The sequence below is a fragment of the Heterodontus francisci genome, chromosome 2 (genome assembly GCF_036365525.1).
Source record: "Heterodontus francisci isolate sHetFra1 chromosome 2, sHetFra1.hap1, whole genome shotgun sequence".
In the NCBI taxonomy this organism is placed as follows: domain Eukaryota; kingdom Metazoa; phylum Chordata; class Chondrichthyes; order Heterodontiformes; family Heterodontidae; genus Heterodontus; species Heterodontus francisci.
Window position 1 is genome coordinate 131,705,671 of NC_090372.1, and position 20,142 is coordinate 131,725,812.

Below are 20,142 nucleotides of genomic sequence, written 5' to 3' on the forward strand. Positions count from 1 at the left end.
AGGGCCAAAGGCTAGACAGTTGGGATTTTGAAAGTGCATTTGTAAGTGAATTGTGTTACCAAAGTGCCTCTGTGTTTTGTTAAATATATTTTTTGAGAATTCATTTTTGAAAGATTGAAGAAATGTTAAACTTTGGGGTTTTCAAAGGGGTTCATGTTAAGGCCACTTGACTTTGAAAAATAGTCCCTAAAAATGTTTTTTAAAAGGGTCACTGAGAAGTCTTATGAGGAAAACAAGCCTTTCTGGGAAACCAGCTGACTTCCAGCTCAATAAGCAACAGAGAACCTTGGACAATAAAATAAAAGCAAAATACTGCGGATGCTGGAAATCTGAAACAAAAACAAGAAATGTTGGAATCACTCAGCAGGTCTGGCAGCATCTGTGGAAAGAGAAGCAGAGTTAACGTTTCGGGTCAGTGACCCTTCTTCGGAACGTCGGGTTCCGAAGAAGGGTCACTGACCCGAAACGTTAACTCTGCTTCTCTTTCCACAGATGCTGCCAGAGAACCTTGGACACCTGGAGAAGTTGTTTACAAAGAAGTGACGGGTCCAGATTGATGGCGGTCAAAAACGTTGACCTCCTGTTGTCGGTTTCAGTTTTGAATTGTTTTGAGTTGGGGTTGAACTGTATAAAAAGGGAGAGAACTTCCAAGGAGAGAAGATTCCCAAGGAAGGAGAGAAGACCACAACCCAGCTCAGCTTTCCAGCACCTCTCTAACAAAACTCTGAGAAGTCAACTGTATCAACTTATCTCGTCTCCTGTCTTTGAAGAAAAGCCTGCTAAATTAATTCTCAACGCCACCTGAAAAGAACTGTTCTGAAAGATCCCAGTGATCTGTCTACATGTATTCAGAGGCAGGCTTTATGCCAATTTTTGGAACACAACATATCTCATCTGCTGTTTCTTCAAGAATGAGTAAGTATTCAATCCAAGTGGGGGTTTTTGTCTGTAATAGAGCTCTAAAAACAAAAATCACTTTATTTTTCCGGTTAACCAGTGTATGTGTGTGAGGAGGCTAAGGTAAAAAGGGAACTTTAATATTTCAGTCTGTGTGTTTATGCTTCACTTCATGACTGGTTAAGACTTGTATCATAATAAACTGATAATTCTGTTGTTTGTGAAAGAAACCTGGTTGGTGTGTTTTATTCTGAGATTAAAAATAGAGTCTATGATTGACCGTGTCGGAAAGTGGGAAAAAATGTTAATATATGTTGTGACCCGTGGAGAAGTGGAACTAGAATAAACAGTGCACTCCTCCTGCCTCAGTTGTAACAACTGGGGGAGAGTTTTTACAAAGAGCAGACACAGAGGGAAGTAGGGTTGGATCCCGGAAGGGGAACGTGGGTAGAGAATGATACAAGGAAGTGATCAGAGATGGCCTTATCCGTGATTGATATGATGTGCGATGGCAGAGTTAAAAGGGTACCCGTGAATATGTGTTGGGAAGATTACATGGAGGGAGAGATTAAGGGAGAAAATAAGGGCAATGAACTCAGAGGAGAGAGAGCATGATGACTTGAGATGAAGTTTGAAATCACTGAGGATGAGAAGCCGCTCAGTGCGGAGTCTGAGGGAGGAAAGTAGTGAAGGTATTTTGGTGAGAAAATTTTTATCATACTTGGGTGGGCAGTATAGAACAAGAATTTCAAATGACAGCAGAAAGCGTTGGAACAAGATGAGATTCTTGAATGAGAAGAAATTGCAAGAGCAGTAGGTGGTCAGTCCAGGTGTGAGCCACATCACTACCACAACGGTCTTGGCGGGGCAAGTGGTGGAAGGTATAGCTAGGCAGAGAAGCTTCATTTAGGGGGAAGGTGTCATTCCCCTCAGCCAGCTTTCTGTCAAGTCTAAGAAACAGAGTTTGTGGCAGAGAGTAAAGACAGTTTTTTCATTCTTCCCAATATTTAGTCAGACAAACAATGTGACAAATCAGAGACAGTCAAGGGGTCCAAGGAGGTGGTGGTGAGATAGACTTGAGTGTCGTTGTTATGTAGAGTCTGATGTTATGTTTGTACAAGTTGGAGAAAGACATTCTTCAAATGTGTAGTCAGACTATACCTTTGAATATTGTGTCTACTTCTGCTAATAGACACAAGAAAGATGTTCAAACAGTGGAGACAATTCAGAGAAGAATCACATCACTGATTCCTAGTGCCTGAAGGTTTCAGAGTCTGAAGGTGACAAAGACATGCATGAGGGTTTCAGCAGCAGATGGCTGAAGTAGCGGTGGAGGCAAATGATGCTACAAAGGTGGAAATGGTTTTTTTTTGTTGGAGACAATTTGGGATCATAAGCTCAGCTTGGTAATGAATGTGATGTCGTAGATTTCCCTCTGTAAATAACTGTTCTGGCTAGATTATAAATTGGTGTTATATTTTCTGACCAGGGGCCTGATTTTCCTTGCAGGGTCTGGAAACAGATGTCGGGACTATTTCTGGGTCCCGATCCTACCCCAAGGGCGGAAGCAGTACATTCCTCATTTATCATGGGGGCAGTCGGTTAATTGGCTGGGTGGTGGGTTGGGTGGCCAATTGGTGGCTGCAGGGGTGAGAATGGAGGCGGGACTGAGTGAGTGCAGGCCTGATTTAAATGGACCACGGTGTTTGGTTGACACAAAAGACAGCACAAGTTTCAGCATTCTAACATGTGCTTTGCTCTGTAAGCATCCACCTTTATTCTCCTGTGTCAAGGTGGGTGTGTGTGGCCCTAGCCACTAGAGGGAGCCAATGTAAATCGATTCACATCAACTCACATGCAGGGTCTTAAGGGTAGCCTGCTCTGGTTATCACAACAGCACAGCAACAAGTCATGTTCTCCTCACATACCATAACATTTCCCTTTATTTTTGAATCACTTGTCCGAAAGAATAGAAGTAAAATCGTACAGTTATCCCAGTCACAGCACAATAGCAAAAAACAAATGTGTAAGTGTATGAAATACATTTTTTCAACTGAGTCCTTTAATGTTCCTAGTGTTCTTTTCAGTTCAATGAACCAATAAATTTTAGTTCAGCGATACAGCACTGAAACAGGCCCTTCGGCCCACCGAGTCTGTGCCGACCATCAACCACCCATTTATACTAATCCTACATTAATCCCATATTCCTACCACATCCCCACTTGTCCCTATATTTCCCTACCACCTGCCTATACTAGGGGCAATTTATAATGGCCAATTAACCTATCAACCTGCAAGTCTTTGGCATGTGGGAGGAAACCGGAGCACCCGGAGGAAACCCACGCAGACACAGGGAGAACTTGCAAACTCCACACAGGCAGTACCCAGAATTGAACCTGGGTCGCTGGAGCTGTGAGGCTGCGGTGCTAACCACTGCGCCACTGAGCTAAATGTTTGTGCATCAATAAGTGTTCTCTTTAGCAATTGACTAATGTGTTCTCAAAACTGAAGAGACTATTTCAAAAGAAAAGTTGAGCTTTTCAAAAGAATTCCCTATGCTCTAGTAGGCACGCTCAGCTCACTTGCTGCTGACAAACTGTTCATATTTGGCTAGCATCTTGAAATTCTGCTTCGATCTAGTAGACCTAGTCAGCTAGCTCTGCTGCGCTACCCTCAACATTGTTTTGACCATTGATTTCTCTGCTCTAGGTCTCGTGAATGCAGATACTCCTTCATGTTTCTGAAGCTGGCATTTGTCAGTTCCAACTTTGACTGGTATGCTTGCAGTTGCTGCTGCATGGGAAGGGTTTTCCTTACACTCTCTGCTCTGAGCCACCATCCGCTTCTCGTTGATTCTCTCATGAGGACTGACACTGGCTCAGGCTGAGCTGGAGGTTGTATCATTTCATCCATCGGTCTCAGGAATTTACAAATTCTCCCGTAGACTTGTCCTGTCTCTGTCTGAACTAGGTAAGATCTAAGTCCTACTTTGTCTTTACACCAGCCTATCCTCCATTCCAGGCCTTGACTGTCTAGCTGGATTCTGATTGGCTGTCTTATCTCCGCAGGAAAGGGGCTGCACCTTAGTCATTCAGCTTTTTTGCTTGTTGTTTTCTGTGTTGAATGTTCTCAGCTACCCCTTCTACTACATGTGGTTTCAGTAGTCCCTCAGGTGTAGGTAGCAGCTTGCTGGTGCAACGAGACATCACTCTCTGTGCCGACTGCTTCCACTCTCATTGGGTGGGTTGTGCCAATCTAGGACTGCTGGGTGGACATCTCGCCCTTCCCTTGAAGTCTTCTTGAGAATATTCTTTGCAATCTTCACTGCTGATTCAGCCTTCCTGTTGCTCTGGCTGTGTAATGGCAATGTTGGGCTGTTCTCGAACTCCCAGTTTCGTGCAAATTCTTCATACTCTTTTGTCACAAATTGAGGCCCCTTGTGAGTTATCACCTTATCTGGCCTGCCATGTCTTGCAAATTGGATCTTTGTGTATTCGACTACTGCTGCAACTGTGGTGCCATTCACCTGTTAGCCTAACCACCTCCCAGTAATCACTGTAGTGATCTACTGTAATCAGGTAGTTCTCACTCTGGTAGCTAAATGGATCTTGTGACACAATACTCCAGGGACGTTAAGATATGTGATATGACATCATTGGCTCTTTCTGCTGCTTTACCTGAAATGCATTGCACGTGCTACATTGTCTTTGTCTTTCAGTTGTGCAACCATTCCCGGCAAGAAAAGAACATCTTTGGCTCATCTGATGCAAGCATTTAACTTCAAGGTGACTGTTTTAGATTCTGTCAACATGAGTGGTTGTATTGCTTTAGGCACAATGACTTTCATGCCCTTGTAGAGAATTCCTTTCTATGCTGTTATCTCCACTTTGAAAGTGAAGTACTCTTGAATATCTGCTCTGTCATCTGGCCATCCATGGATGTCAGTGTTTGTAATGTCTGATTCCTCAAAGTCTCTTTCTGGAGCTGGATGGATGTCAATTTTCTCACTGTCAGGTAGTCTGCTTAATTAATCTGTTTGATTTAGTCGTAAGTTGGATCACCCTTTCTGCTATGGGGTTCACGTATGTCGTCTCTCCTCAACCAGTCAGCTTTGTACATCTCCTTCCCAGCCAGTACTTAACATCTAGCTGGTAATTCTGTAATCTCAGCATCATTCTTTGAAGCCCCTTTGGTTCATTGTGAGTAGCTTTGCTGAAGATTGGAACAAGTTTCTTCTGATCAGTGTGTACTGATCAAGCCCCTCGCAACTGAAGACTATGGCTAAACATTCTTTCTCTGTTTGAGCATAGTTGCATTCTGCTTTGTTTAAGGCTCCTGAGGCTGGCCATTCTGAAGAAGGGTGGCTCCAAGTACTTTCTCTGATGCATCACATTAGATTATGACCTCTTCATGCAAGCTTTAGTACTTCAGTACTGGACCTTGCTTGAGAAGTTGTTTGAGCTCATGTAGTGTTTGAGTATGGTGTTCTAGACACTCAAAGTGAACATCTTTGTCTGTCAATCTTATATGTGGCTCTGCAACATGAGACAGTCTGGGTAGGAACTTTGCCAGGTATGTAACACACCCAAGAAGATACTGCACTGCCTTCTTGCCTTTAGGGGCTAGTATCTCCATGATGGCCTTTATTTTGTACACATCTGGGAATAGGCCATCCACTGTCAGTTAGTGTCCCATATAAGTGTTACAAAATTTCCATTTTTTGTGTTGAAACTTGGGAATCTATATTTTTGAAGACTGGGGAAGGATTTCATGGACAGTGAGGCATCTGAAGATGGCTGAACTTTATGGATGCTTTTAGAAACAAAATGTCAACAAGAGGTTCCTGGCTTCGACCAGTAAACAAATACTGGAAACCAGGTGATTTCAAGTAAGCACCACAGGGGGGTTGACTTAAGAGCTATCCTTTGTTGTGACAAGAGAGAATTTATGATGAGCATGAGACTTGCCTGGAAAAGTAGTTTTATTTTGAACTTTTAAAAGCCAGTGGGTTTGGACCAAAGCAGGCAATTGGAATTTGAGATGGACCTGCCAGGAGTTCAGAAGAAAGCTATTACCTCTCTTTGAAGAATCCTTGTTTTGAAAAGCAAAAGCTTATATGAAGTTGTACTGTTGCCTTCTGTAATTTTGAAGACATCATGAATGCTTGCAGAAACCTTGTATCTCCAAATGAACGTTGTATCGAATGTGTGTGAGAACTGACATCTGTTGCTGCACACCTGATGGAAGACCTATGTGAAGCCTTCTGCGGTAAAATGTCTTTGAATGCCTATTCCAAACAGACTGTTCATCAAACATGCCTGGAAAAATTCCTAGTGGCAGCCAGCTATTCGCCTTTGGGACACCTTTCCAGAAAAAGGACTTCCATCTCTTCTCTTCAGTATAAGTTAGTTTTATTTTTAATTCCTTCTATTTCTTTATAACAGCTGTAAACAAAAATTCCTTTTTTCCCAGTTCACCTGAACTGCAGGCAGTTCAGAACCTCATTCAAGACCCAGATTTGAAGTTTGTTAGGTTTCTTCACAATGACTACACTGCTAATCCATTCTGTTGGTTGTGTAACTTTGACAAGGATTCCCCATTCTTCAAGTTCATTGAGCTTCTACTTCAGTTCCTGCTTCAAGGGAATAGCTACTTTACGAGCTACATACTTCACTGTAGGTACTGTGACATCTACGTTGAGGTGATACTTTCCTGGAAGGCAGCATAAGCCTTCAAAAACATTGGCATACTTGCTGATTACATCATATGTAGTCTTCTCTGCTCCCATCTGGTTAAGTTCGTTCAAGGTCTGTCAGGTGTTTATCATAAACAATCCCAGCTGGAGTGATGTTTTGCTTGACAGAAGACTGTCTAACTTGAAAGTGACCATGTGCACACAACCCTCATGTTGGCAGGAAAGATCACACTCTCCTCTTACAGGAATAGTAGTTCCATCATAATGTCTAATCTTTGTCTTGCTAGGCCTAAGCGTTGGGTGTCTTGTCTTATAAATTTCACACAACTGCCTGAATGAGATGACATTGCATACATATGTTATGAAAACTGCAGCTTGTAACAGGATTATATTTTTAAAATTGTGGTTATGAAAACTGCAGCTTGTAACAGGATTATATTTTTAAAATTGTGGTTATGAAAACTGCAGCTTGTAACAGGATTATATTTTTAAAATTGTGGTTTTTAAAAGTTCAAGTTGGAGTCCAGAATGTCAGGTGACCTTACCTCCACTCTACAAAAGGTTACCAGGACAACAGAGAACACAGATCAAAGGCTTTCATCTGAAAAACAGAGACCGCAGGGCTAAAACCTGAAGAATAATGGGCTTTGCCCTCCCAAACTTTCGGGATGTAAACAAGGAGTCAGTCATTCAGAAGATGTTAATGTACCAGGCAGCTGTTAGTACTCGTGAACAATGGAAAGGCCCAAGTGGATTTGTGAAACCAGTCTTTGGAACCTGCAATTTTGGAACAATCTAATAAGCTATTGAATTCTGAGTCCAGATAAATTTAACAGACTTTCTGAAGGCAAATAGGTTGTAAGAGAAGAAAGCAATGATTGTGGCCTCAAGGCAGGCTGGAAGAAGGGAACTCAGTGGTTGAAACCTCACAGCAGGCTGTAAGAGAAGAAGCCAATAGTTGTGGCTCCGAGAAAGAGAGAGGAGACAACTGCTCTCAGAAGCCTCTTACAGTAAAGGCTGCGAAGACTTAAAATAAAAACAGAAAATGCTAGAAATACTCAGCAGGTCAGGCAGCATCTGTGGAGAGAGAAGCAGAGTTAACGTTTCAGGTCTGTAATCTATAATCAGAATTTGAAAATGTTTTGAAAGTAGCTTGCAGAGAAGTAGAAGACCAGCAGAATCACCAGGAAATGCCTTATTCAGGGATGTCCAGGTTGGAAGTGCTTGGAGAAGTGAGTGAAGAGACCATTAATTTTTGAAATAGTCTGGGAGATCCAAACCATTGCAACTGGGAGGAGTTTGGGACTTGTAACCGCAAAGGATTTTGCCATCAAAAAGGACTGTGTAACGTACAAGTGTGGTGTGAGGTTTTCAAGTATTTTAATAAGTAGAGAAATACCTTTCTTTGTAATTTGAGGTATCAGCTACTTACAAAGTGCTATTCAGTTAATTGAGGATTTCTTTTTGTATAGTTAATAGAATAAATGTCTTGAAATCGTGAAATCTTGTCATGTAATTCTTGAAATTGGTCTGGGGGTTCATATCTCATATTTTCACGTTAACAGTCTCAATAAGGTCGTAACACGTGTTGCTCCTGGAACAATGGCACTGTATCACTTGATTGCTGCAAAATAATGGTACAGTCAATTTCTTTCCTTCGTCAAGAATGTGGAGAGCTTCAACTTCCTTCACAGCATATGTCTCATCATCTGAATCTGACATGTCCTCTTCATCCAGTACTTGATGTAGTGCTAAAGCTTTCCTTTTGCAGACAGCCTGGAAATGATTCACCTTGTCACATTTCCTGCAGACCTTTCCATATGCCGGATATTTTTCTCATCCTTTTCTATGACTTCCTCCACAGCAGGGATACATGTAGGAAATTTTGTGGCCTCTTTGTGTGGGTCTTTGGCTGTGTGATGTCTTTTACTAACATTTCTTCACGCAGTAAGTCTGCTTTGAGGAGCCTGCAGACCTTTTCTTAGGCTTGGAAGGTAAGTTGACATGGCTGTAGTGCATCCCTTCTTGCCCACCAACAAATTTGAGTTGCTGATGAGCAGCCTTGCAAACTTCAAGGACTGTGAAAGCCTTCTTGAGATCACATACTCTATTTTCTTGTATTCTTTCATGGGATATGGGCATTGTTGGCAAGGCCAGCATTTGTTGCTCATCCGTAATTGCCCTTGAGAAGGTGGTGAGCTGCCTTCTTGAACTGCTGCAGACCATCTGGTGCAGGTACACCCACATTGCTGGTAGGAAGGGAGTTCCTGGATTTTGATCCAGTGGAAGTGAAGGAATTCAAGTCAAGATGGTGTGTGATGTGGAGGGGAACGTGAAAGATGGTGGTGTTCCCATGCATCTGCTGCCCTTGTTCTTCTACGTAGAAGAGGTCACGGGTTTGGAAGGTGTTGTCATAGGAGGCATGGTGAGTTGCTGCAGTGCATCTTGTATATGGTACATGCTGCTGTCACTGTGCGTTGGTGTTGGAGGGAGTGAATGGTTAAGGTTGTGGATGGGGTGCCGATCATGCAAGCTGCTTTGTCCTGGATGGTGTCGAGCTTCCTGGGTGTTGTTTTGGAGCCGCACTCATCCAGGCAAGTGGATATTATTCCATCACACTCCTGACTTGTGCCTTGTAGATGGTGGACAGGCTTTGGGGAGTCAGGACGTGGGTTACTTACTGCAGAATTCCCAGCCTCTGACCTGCTCTTGCAGCCATAGTATTTATGTGGCTGCTGCAGTTCAATTTCTGGTCAATGGTAACCCCCAGGTTATTGATAGTAGTGGATTCAGCAATGGTAATGCCATTGAATGTCAAGAGGAGATGGTTAGATTCTCTATTAGTTCAGAGATACAGCACTGAAACAGGCCCTTCGGCCCACCGAGTCTGTGCCGACCATCAGCCACCCATTTATACTAATCCTCCACTAATCCCATATTCCTACCACATCCCCACCTGTCCCTATATTTCCCTACCAGCTACCTATACTAGGGGCAATTTATAATGGCCAAAATACCTACCAACCTGCAAGTCTTTTGGCTGTGGGAGGAAACCGGAGCACCCGGAGAAAACCCACGCAGACACAGGGAGAACTTGCAAACTCCACACAGGCAGTACCCAGAATTGAACCCAGGTCGCTGGAGCTGTGAGGCTGCGGTGCTAACCACTGCGCCACTGTGCCGCCCATAGTCATTGCCTTGCACTTGTGTGGCCAGAATGTTACTTGCCACTTATCAGTCCAATATGTTGCTGCATATGGACATGGACTGCTTCAGTATCTGAGGAGTTGTGAATGGTACTGAACATCGTGCAATGAACAGCGAACATCCCCACTTCTGACATTATGATGGAGGGAAGGTCATTGATGAAGCGGCTGCAGATGGTTGGGTCTAGGACACTACCCTGAGGAACTCCTGCAGCAATATCCTGGGGCTGAGATGATTGGCCTCCAACAACCACAACCATCTTCCTTTGTGCTAGGTATGATTCCAACCAGTGGAGAGTTTTCCCCCTGATTCCCATTGACTTCAATTTGGCTAGGGCTCCTTGATGCCACACTCAGGCATCTGCTTCCTTGATCCAGGGCAATCACTCTCACCTCACCTCTTGAATTCAGCTCTTTTGTCCATGTTTGGACCAAGGCTGTAATGAGGTCAGGAGCCAAGTCACCCTGGCGGAACCCAAACTGAGTATCAGTAGGCAGGTTATTGCTGTTTAAGTTGCACTTGATGGCACTGTCGACGACACCTTCCATCACTTTGCTGATGATCAAGAATTGATTGATGGGTTGTAATTGGCCAGATTGGATTTGTCCTGCTTTTTGTGGATAGGACATATCTGGGCAATTTTTCACAGTTGGGTAGATGCCTGTGTTGTAGCTGTACTGGAACAGCTTGGCGAGGGGCGCAGCTAGTTCTGGAGCACAAGTCTTCAGTACTACAGCCAGGATGTTGTCAGGACCACAGCCTTTGCCCTATCCAGTGCCTTCAGCTATTTCTTGATATCATGTGGAGTGAATTGGACTGTATCCTGCTCGCTAAACAATCTGACTTTGAGCCTGTTTATCTCGACAACCTGGCACCAGCCTATCTCTCAGCATCTCTTCAAGTAGGGTACCATACTTGCAGGGCTCAGCTAACTGTCTCAACCGACCACAGACTGGTCAATACTCTCATTTGGCAGCTGGTTGGCACTATGAAAAATGTATCTGTCATACAAAACATTTCTTTCAGGTGCAAAATGTTCATATAATTTGTCAATGTTCTTGCTTGGATCTTTTGCATCATCCTCGTACATTCCAAGACTGCTCAACCTCTCTTTGCAGACCTGACCCATTAGAGCTCTCAGGGTAGCTATCTGGACTGTTTTTAGCTTCTTATCCAGTTTTGTAACCACTAGATAATCTTGTCAGAAACCTTTAAAAACTTTCCAGTTCGCTTCTAAATTCCCCTTGCAGCACATCGGCTGTGTTGCCAGAATCTGGAAATATATCATTTTGACTATATGGGACTATGATCAAGTCACTAAGATGGTACTCACTACTTCAACAAACTTTGTGTAAAGCCAGGATGCAAATCTCTCAGGCCGCTAAACCTCTGCTTCCAATGTGTCAGCAGGGTCCTAAACCCGGATATTTGTGATGAAGTCCACCACTTCTGACACAGTGTTTGGTTTGGTTTGGTTGACACAAAAGCAAGCTAACATGTGTTTCACTCTGTAAGCATCTATCTTTATTCTGCTGTGCCTGTGTGGGTGTGTGTGGCCCTTGCCACTGTAGTATAATATAAATAAGCTGTTGCTGGGTAGGAGGAGGAATGAGAGGTCCCCCTCAAAAAGGCAGGCACGATGAGTGGTTTCAGGAGAAGGAACAGTGCTACCTTAAGAGGAATGTACAACCACCTAAAAGGCCCCTTCTTTTGAGGCCAACGCGAAACAGAGGAATGGGGGGGAAGAAGTGGCTCAAGAGGACCTCCCTCACACGAAAGGTTCGGTTATCGTTCACCTCCATCTCGCAAAGAGATGATACCATCCAGAAGAGATGATTAAAGATCAAGAGAATCAGCTACCAGAGAGAACTGATGAACCAGTGACACAGCCAACGACAGATCACCCAGATGACAGTGAAATCAGAGAATATGAGTCATCCAATAGTTCCACTCACCCACAGGAAAATGAGAAAGAATAACTGAAAGACTCAAATACTCCAAATGCTATGGCAGAGTTGTATGAACCCCACAGCATTACAGATATGATGAATGAAGTCAGAGACTTGGGGGGAGATGTAGGATAATGTACATAAGCTGTTGCTGGATAGATTATGTATATACAGCTTCAGCATTATCACAGGAAGTGATGTCATGAGTTTGAACCTTTTGTTGCTCAGTGCTCATCTTAGAGTTAAGACCCCTGTTAATAAACTTCTGTTACTTTGATCCAAAGTCTACTATCCTCATTCAATACTAACATCACACTGACAATATAGTACAGCCACTCGAGGGAGCCAATATTATATAGTCTTATGGACAGATGGTAAGTGGCTTCCACTTTTCACCTCCCAATTGACTGCAGATAGTGTTTTGTTAAAAATAGTGTTAGTTCCTGAGTGTTTTTAGGGTCAACTATACAGACAGACAAACAGGTTTTCTCATAGTTTAAAAAAGATGCTATTTATTTTTAAACAATTCCCGAAATCATCACAACCTCACCCACACATGCATTCACACACAGGTGCATACACGAGAATAGTCAGATAGAGCGAAAAGGGTAGGATGCAATAAAAGCCTGAATTACTGTACAGGAGTCCGTTGCTTAAAGAAACTTCAGAGTTTCTTTCAGGAGGAAATTTTATAACAGTGTTCCTTTTCTTGGAGTTGCTGAAGTGTTGTAGTTTTCTGTGGTTAAAACTCAGCCCAAAGTTGATAGAGTGAATCTGGTTTACTTTCATAGATGGAGAATCTCAAAGGCACCTTGCAATTTCTCTGCTGCAGTGGTTATTGAAATTGTTATTCAGCAGGGTTCTTCTGCTTAGCTGGACTGTATCTCACAGCCTCTGGCTGAAACTGACTTTCTCTCGTCTTCGGTTGACCTACCCTTTCTCTCCAGAGCTACCTTTTAAGGTAAAAATCCATCACATGTGAGTCTCTATCCGATGAGACAGGGCTGTCTTCCCTGGTCTAACCAGACAATGGTCCAGGATATGTAAGCCATTGCTATCTGGTGGCATCTGGATGGGGATCATTCTGTTACAATGGTGCTACTTCACACCTATTCACTTTTGTTAGTCCCATTCCTGTAGGTAGGAGTCATCAATATGAAATGGGTTTCTTTCCATTTTAATATGTTTTCCCCAAAGCTAATGCAGATGTAGTTAATGAGTTTTGTCTTTGCAGAGAGGCTTGTTTAGTGACAGTACAGAAAGGGTCACCTGACCTCTACTTCATTTTGTCTGTAGTACAAAAGTGCCCATTTTCTTGTGGTTCAGTTCAACAGTTGATTTTTATTTCATAATTCCTCCAGTTCATTGTTTCTTTTCATCACGCTCCTTCTGATCATAACAAAAGACTCACATCAAGTCACACGCAGGGTCTTAAAGGTAGCCTGCTCTTGTTATCACTACAGCACAGCAAACAAGTCATGTTCTCCTCACATATCATAACACACTGCAGCCATTACTGTGACTGCTGTTTTACTCATTAAATTGCAGTAGCAGAAATGGAGCAGAAAATGCAGGGGGCTGGAGCCCAGGACAGGGGTACCCTTCGCTTGCTGACGCAGACCTGGAGGTTCTCCATAAGGCAGTGAGGGAGAGGAGGGAGGTCCTCTTTCCAGAGCATGGTAGGAGAAGGCCACCCTCCCAAACCAAGCAGACATGGATGGAGGTGGGTGAGAATATGTGCAGATGGAGTTTGGTCAGGAAGAACTGGGTACAGTGCAGGAAAAGATTCAATGACCTTATTTGCACTGGCAAGGTGAGTGCAATGACAGGCCTCTGGGTATTTAACTTGCAGCAGACACTCCAGCTGAGAAGCCTGAGGGCGCATGCTGCTCCTGAACATGGGAGAAATGTGTGCCCAGGGTATTAACTGATTTCCTCAGCAAGGATCAGAGCCATAGTGCTGTTGAGGACCTGCCAGCACTGATACATGCAGCTTTTTATGTCAATGAGCCGATGGCATTGGCCATAGAGGCCGGCAGTGCCTTGTCTATCTCTCATTTGTCCTTGCAGGAGAAAAGCACATATAATGCCCGTTAAAGGGTGCATAGGAGTGCCCATCGTATACAGTTTGACCTTCATGGAGGAGGGATCAATTGACAGTGCCAGGATGGCTGACCATGAGCAAGTTGGGGAAAGCGAGATGGGCATCCCTGGTGGAGAGGGTGAATAGATACTGCAATGTATAGATGGAAGTGGTGCAGTGCATCCACCCCATCTAACCGCATGCCAAGGACTCAGCTGCATTGGGAAGCCTCAACACTGCAGAGGCTACTACTCTTCAAGGATTGTTCTCATGATCTCCTATGTCTGACACAGGTCTAGATGTCGCGGAGGAAAGATAGATTCCTATGTCTGCACCGGAGCAAGCATTGCCAGCAGAGACCTCAGAGCAATCACCGTTGCATCTTACAAGCCCACCCTCCACCAGCACAGATGCAGTCACCTCAATGGGTCTTTGCGGGCTTTGATAGGGTTGCACTGAGTGATGAGCACATCACAAGGAAAAGGTGACAGAGGCAGCTGTGGGCAGTTCCTCTTGGAGGATGGAGGACAGACACAGCCATGCTTAGCTTGATACAGATGCAGGGTCTCGGGAGTTATAAGAAAGGAGGCTGTACTTTGACCAGCAGTGACAGATGTGTACCCACATGTCAGGGCTCCCTCAGGCAGTGCGGGGTCATGGGCTGAGAATAGAGGAGTCCACTGAGCTCATGTGTGCCACCTTGGCTCAGGGCTTTGAACACATGAGCTGCTGCATTGGAAAAGTGGCCAAATTCATGGAGAAACATATGCGGCAACATGCAGAGTACAGGCAGGGACTGTGCACTGAGGTTCACAGAATGCATTCCACACTCTGTAGCATGAACTGGTCAGTGACCCTGGTGGCACAGAGATGTTTGGAGGAGGTGCTAGTTACGGCCCAACTGGTGTTCCCCTTCAATCATCTGGAATGCCAGTCAAGGGCTGAGCCAGTCACCAAGGAGGATGTGGGTGCCAACCCATTGGGGTGCCATCATCCTCAGCCTTCTTGGCCCCTTTGCCTGCCATTAGTGCAGCAGGGCCCTGTGACGGAGGCTGCTCCTGCAATGCTGCCATTGCAGTAGCCTCTGGAGGTGCCCCCATGGGCATCTCCACGATGTGGATGACTGTTACATGCATCTCAGCTGCAAGCAGAAACAAGTAAGCAGGCTGCCTTCTCCTCAGCCGAGGCCACAAGAGGAGCACCGCACGGAAGTGGCTGAGAGTGGAGGCTAACGCATCATGCAGAGCACAGAGTGGGTCACTAGCTATTCCAGGCTTTGTTTTCAATGGAGGTATCCTCAAAGGCAGCTCAAAGTGATGTCCAGAGCATATAGTCCTCTTGGGCTAGAAGGGCTTAGTTGAAACTTCCCTGGATCCATGGATGGCATCCTCATGAGATCCTCGGTTTCCGCTATGGGCCTGGGCACCTCCCTGTGCAGCCGGGTCACATCTTATTCTGCACCTTGTTCCTCCCACCTCCTGTTCCTCCACCTCTTCCAAATCCTGCTCCTGCTCCTCCTCCTCTTCCTATGAGCTGTTTTGGTCTAGCACTTCACCCTCTTCAAGGTCCACACCTCTCTGGAGGGCCATATTATGGAGAGCACAGCAGAACACCACAATGAGTGAGACCCTTGCAAGAGTGTCCTGCAGGACACCACCCGACCGATCCAGACACTGGAACCGCATCATCAGAAGCCCGATGGCCTACTCAGTGGTGGCACGTGGGCAGATGACTTCAGTTGTAGCACCTCTGTGGCTCTGTCTAGGGATCACGTAAAGGGGTGAGCAGCCATCTCTTCAAAGGTAACCCCTGTCACCTAGAATCTATCCACCCTGGACAGCCAGAGGATGAAGGAGCCATAGCAGCTGCCAGGAAACGCACACATGCAGGAAGCTGTTGTTGTGGTCGCAGACCAGTTGAACGTTGAGGGAGTGGAAGCCCTTCCTGTTGATGGATTTCACTGGGCAGTCACTCAGTGCTTTGCAAATGGGTGAGAACAATGATGCCCTGCACCTAGGGGAATCCAGCGATGGAGGCAAAACCCACTGCCCTTTGTGCCTGTGAGGCCCCATCTGTCTGGAAATGATTGCATTTTCCAGCTTGTGCAAAAAGGGCATCAGTAAGCTGTGAGATGCAGTAGTGTGCGGTTGACACCCACCAAGGCCTGCAGCTGATACTTGGATGGACCCGGAGGCCAAGAAGTTCAAGGCCACAGTGACTTTCACAGCTACTGGCAGGGCATGGCAAGCAATGCTGCGAGGTGTGAGATCTTCCGCGACCAGTGCACAAATCTCTGTGACCATCTGTCCTGTGGCACTGGTTCTCTGACATCTCAAGGTAGCTCCTTCTCCACTGGTAAATTCAAAATCAGGGGTATGGCCTCTGTGGCCTTCCTGCCCCTTGTTCGTCTCCACTGCCCTCCTCGTGCTCCTCATCACCCCTGGACCCAAAATCTGAGAGTCATGCTCCCATTGCCAGCTGTTACCTTCCTTGCGCTCAGATGGCCCACCTCCCTCAGTTGTGTCTGGAAGCCTTGCCCCCTCCTCATGCCCCCACGATGCCAGAAGAGTAATGACCCCCTGCACTGCCTGAACATGTATTGACCACTTTCCCCGCAACTTGTGCATACCTGATGGCATTCTGTGCCTATGGTTGAATGCCCGTCTTAGCTGTTCTCCCTTTTATGGGGCCCACCTAATTTCTTTGGGCAGCCATGATTGTCTCCTCCTGTGTTGCCACCTCCATGTACTTGGTCTGCTCTGACCCAGCATGCAATCAGTATGCCCCCATCAAAATCTCAAGTCGGCCTTCTATGCGTACTCACTGAGCTCTTTAACTGGCTTTAACCGCATGGATCGGTTGGAGCGGCAACTGGATGCACTTAGGAGCATGCAGGTGGCGGAAAGCGTCATAGACAGGAGTTTTAGAGAAGTGGTTACACCCAAGGTGCAGGCAGATAGATGGGTGACCGCTAGAAGGGGCAGGCAGTCAGTGCAGGAATCCCCTGTGGCTATCCCCCTCTCTAACAAGTATACCGTTTTGGATACTGTTGGGGGGGATGGCCTATCAGGGGAAAACAGCAGCAGCCAGAGCAGTGGCACCACGGCTGGCACTGTTGTTCAGCAGGGAGGGACAAAGCGCAGAAGAGCAATAGTTATAGGGGACTCTATAGTCAAGAGCACAGATCGGCGTTTCTGTGGACGTGAAAGAGACTCCAGGAAGGTATGTTGCCTCCCTGGTGCCAGGGTCAAGGATGTCTCTGAACGGACAGAGGGCATTCTGAAGGGGGAGGGTGAACAGCTAGAGGTTGTGGTGCACATCGGTACCAACGACATAGGCAGGAAGAGTGATGAGGTCCTGCAGGGGGAGTTTAGGGAGTTAGGTCGTAAGTTAAAAAACAGGACCTCTCGGGCTTTAATCTCTGGATTAGTCCCTGTGCCACGTGCCAGTGAGGCTAGAAATAGGAAGATAGTGCAGCTAAACACGTGGCTGAGCAGCTGGTGTAGAAGGGAGGGTTTCAGATATCTGGACCATTGGGCTCTCTTCAGGGACAGATGGGACCTGTACAAGAAGGACGGGTTGCATCTAAGCTGGAAGGGCACTAATATCCTGGCTGCAAGGTTTGATAGCGTCACTCGGGAGGGTTTAAACTAGTGTGGCAGGGGGGTGGGAACCAGAGCAGTAGGACAGCTAGTGAAGTAAATGAGGAGGACAAAGTAAATAAGGCCAGTAGGACTAAGAGGAAGAGCAGGCAGGGAGATGTTGCTGAGCACAGCGGGACTGGTGGTCTGAAGTGCATTTGTTTCAATGCGAGAAGTATAACAGGTAAGGCAGATGAACTTAGAGCTTGGATTAGTACTTGGAAATATGATGTTGTTGCTATTACAGAGACTTGAGGGAAGGGCAGGATTGGCAGCTAAATGTTGCAGGCTTTCGAAGCTTCAGGCGGGATACAGGGGGATGTAAAAGGGGTGGGGGAGTTGCATTACTGGTAAAGGAGAATATCACAGCTGTACTGCGGGAGGACACTTCAGAGAGGTCATGCAGCGAGGCAATATGGGTGGAGCTCAGGAATAGGAAGGGTACAGTCACGATGTTGGGGGTTTACTACAGGCCTCCCAACAGCCAGTGGGAGGTAGAGGAGCAGATATGCAGACAGATTTTGGAAAGATGTAAAGGTAACAGGGTTGTAGTGGTGGGTGATTTTAACTTCCCCAATATTGACTGGGACTCACTTAGTGCTAGGGGCTTGGATGGGGCAGAATTTGTGAGGAGCATCCAGGAGGCCTTCCTGAAACAGTATGTAGAAAGTCCAACTAGGGATGGGGCCATTCTGGACCTGGTATTGGGGAATGAGCCCGGCCAGGTGGTCGAAGTTTCAGTGGGGGAGCATTTCGGGAACAGTGACCATAATTCCAAAAGTTTTAAAGTACTTGTGGATAAGGATAAGAGTAGTCCTCAGGTGAAGGTGCTAAATTGGGGGAAGGCTAATTATAACAATATTAGGCAGGAACTGAAGAATTTAGATTGGGGGCGGCTGTTTGAGGGTAAATCAACATCTGATGTGGGAGTCTTTCAAACGTCAGCTGATTAGAATCCAGGACCAGCATATTCCTGTGAGGAAGAAAGACAAGTTTGGCAAGTTTCGGGAAGCTTGGATAACACGGGATATTGTGAGCCTAGTCAAAAAGAAAAAGGAAGCATTTGTAAGGGCTGGAAGGCTAGGAACAGATGAAGCACTTGAAGAATATAAAGACAGTAGGAAGGAACTTAAGCAAGGAGTCAGGAGGGCTAAAAGGGGTCATGAAAAGTCATTGGCAAACAGGATTAAGGAAAATCCCAAGGCTTTTTATACATATATAAAGAGCAAGAGGGTAACCAGGGAAAGGGTTGGCCCACTCAAGGACAGAGATGGGAATCTATGCGTGGAGCCAGAGGAAATGGGCGAGGTGCTAAATGAGTACTTGGCATCAGTATTCACCAAGGAGAAGGCCTTGGTGGATGATGAGCCTAGGGAAGGGAGTGCAGATAGTCTCAGTCATCTCATTATCAAAAAGGAGGAGATGTTGGGTGTCTTGCAAAGCATTAAGATAGATAAGTCCCCAGGGCCTAATGGGATCTACCCTAGAATACTGAGGGAGGCAAGGGAAGAAATTGCTGGGGCCTTGACAGAAATCTTTGCATCCTCATTGGCTGCAGGTGAGGTCCCAAAGGACTGGAGAATAGCCAATGTTGTTCCTTTGTTTAAGAAGGGTGGTAAGGATAATCCAGGAAATTATAGGCCGGTGAGCCTTACGTCAGTGGCAGGGAAACGATTAGAGAGGATTCTTCGGGACAGGATTTACTCCCATTTGGAAACAAACAAACTTATTAGCGAGAGACAGCATGGTTTTGTGAAGGGGAGGTCGTGTCTTCCTAATTTGATTGAGTTTTTTGAGGAAGTGACGAAGATGATTGATAAGGGAAGGGCGGTGGATGTTGTCTATATGGACTTTAGTAAAGCCTTTGACAAGGTCCCGCATGGCAGACTGGTGCAAAAGGTGAAGTCACACGGGATCAGAGGTGAGCTGGCAAGATGGATACAGAACTGGCTCAGTCACAGAAGACAGAGGGTAACAGTGGATGGGTGTTTTTCTGAATGGAGGGATGTGACTAGTGGTGTTCCGCAGGGATCAGTGCTGGGACCTTTGCTCTTTGTAGTATATATAAAAGATTTGGAGGAAAATGTAGCTGGTCTGATTAGTAAGTTTGTGGTGGAGTTGCGGATAATGATGAGATTGTCAGAGGATACAACAGGATATAGATCGGTTGGAGACTTGGGCGGAGAAATGGCAGATGGAGTTTAATCCGGACAAATGTGAGGTAATACATTTTGGAAGGTCTAATGCAGGTGGGAGGTATACAGTAAATGGCAGAACCCTTAGGAGTATTGACAGGCAGAGAGATCTGGGCGTACAGGTCCACAGGTCACTGAAAGTGGCAACGCAGGTGGATAAGGTAGTCAAGAAGGCATAGGGCATGCTTGCCTTCATCGGTCGGGGCATAGAGTATAAAAATTGGCAAGTCATGTTGCAGCTGTACAGAACCTTAGTTAGGCCACACTTAGAATATTGCGTGCAATTCTGGTCGGCACACTACCAGAAGGACGTGGAGGCTTTGGAGAGGGTACAGAGGAGGCTTACCAGGATGTTGCCTGGTCTGGAGGGCATTAGCTATGAGGAGAGGTTGGAAAAACTCGGATTGTTTTCACTGGAACGACGGAGGTGGAGGGGTGACATGATAGAGGTTTACAAAGTTATGAGCGGCATGGA

General features: G+C 45.7%; 1 protein-coding gene across 2 annotated transcripts in view; it reads left to right on the plus strand.

Moving 5' to 3' along the window:
* The window catches only part of LOC137346829 (protein SPMIP7), a 147,697-nt gene that overhangs the window by 95,051 nt on the left and 32,504 nt on the right, over positions 1-20,142 (plus strand). The window lies entirely within an intron of this gene.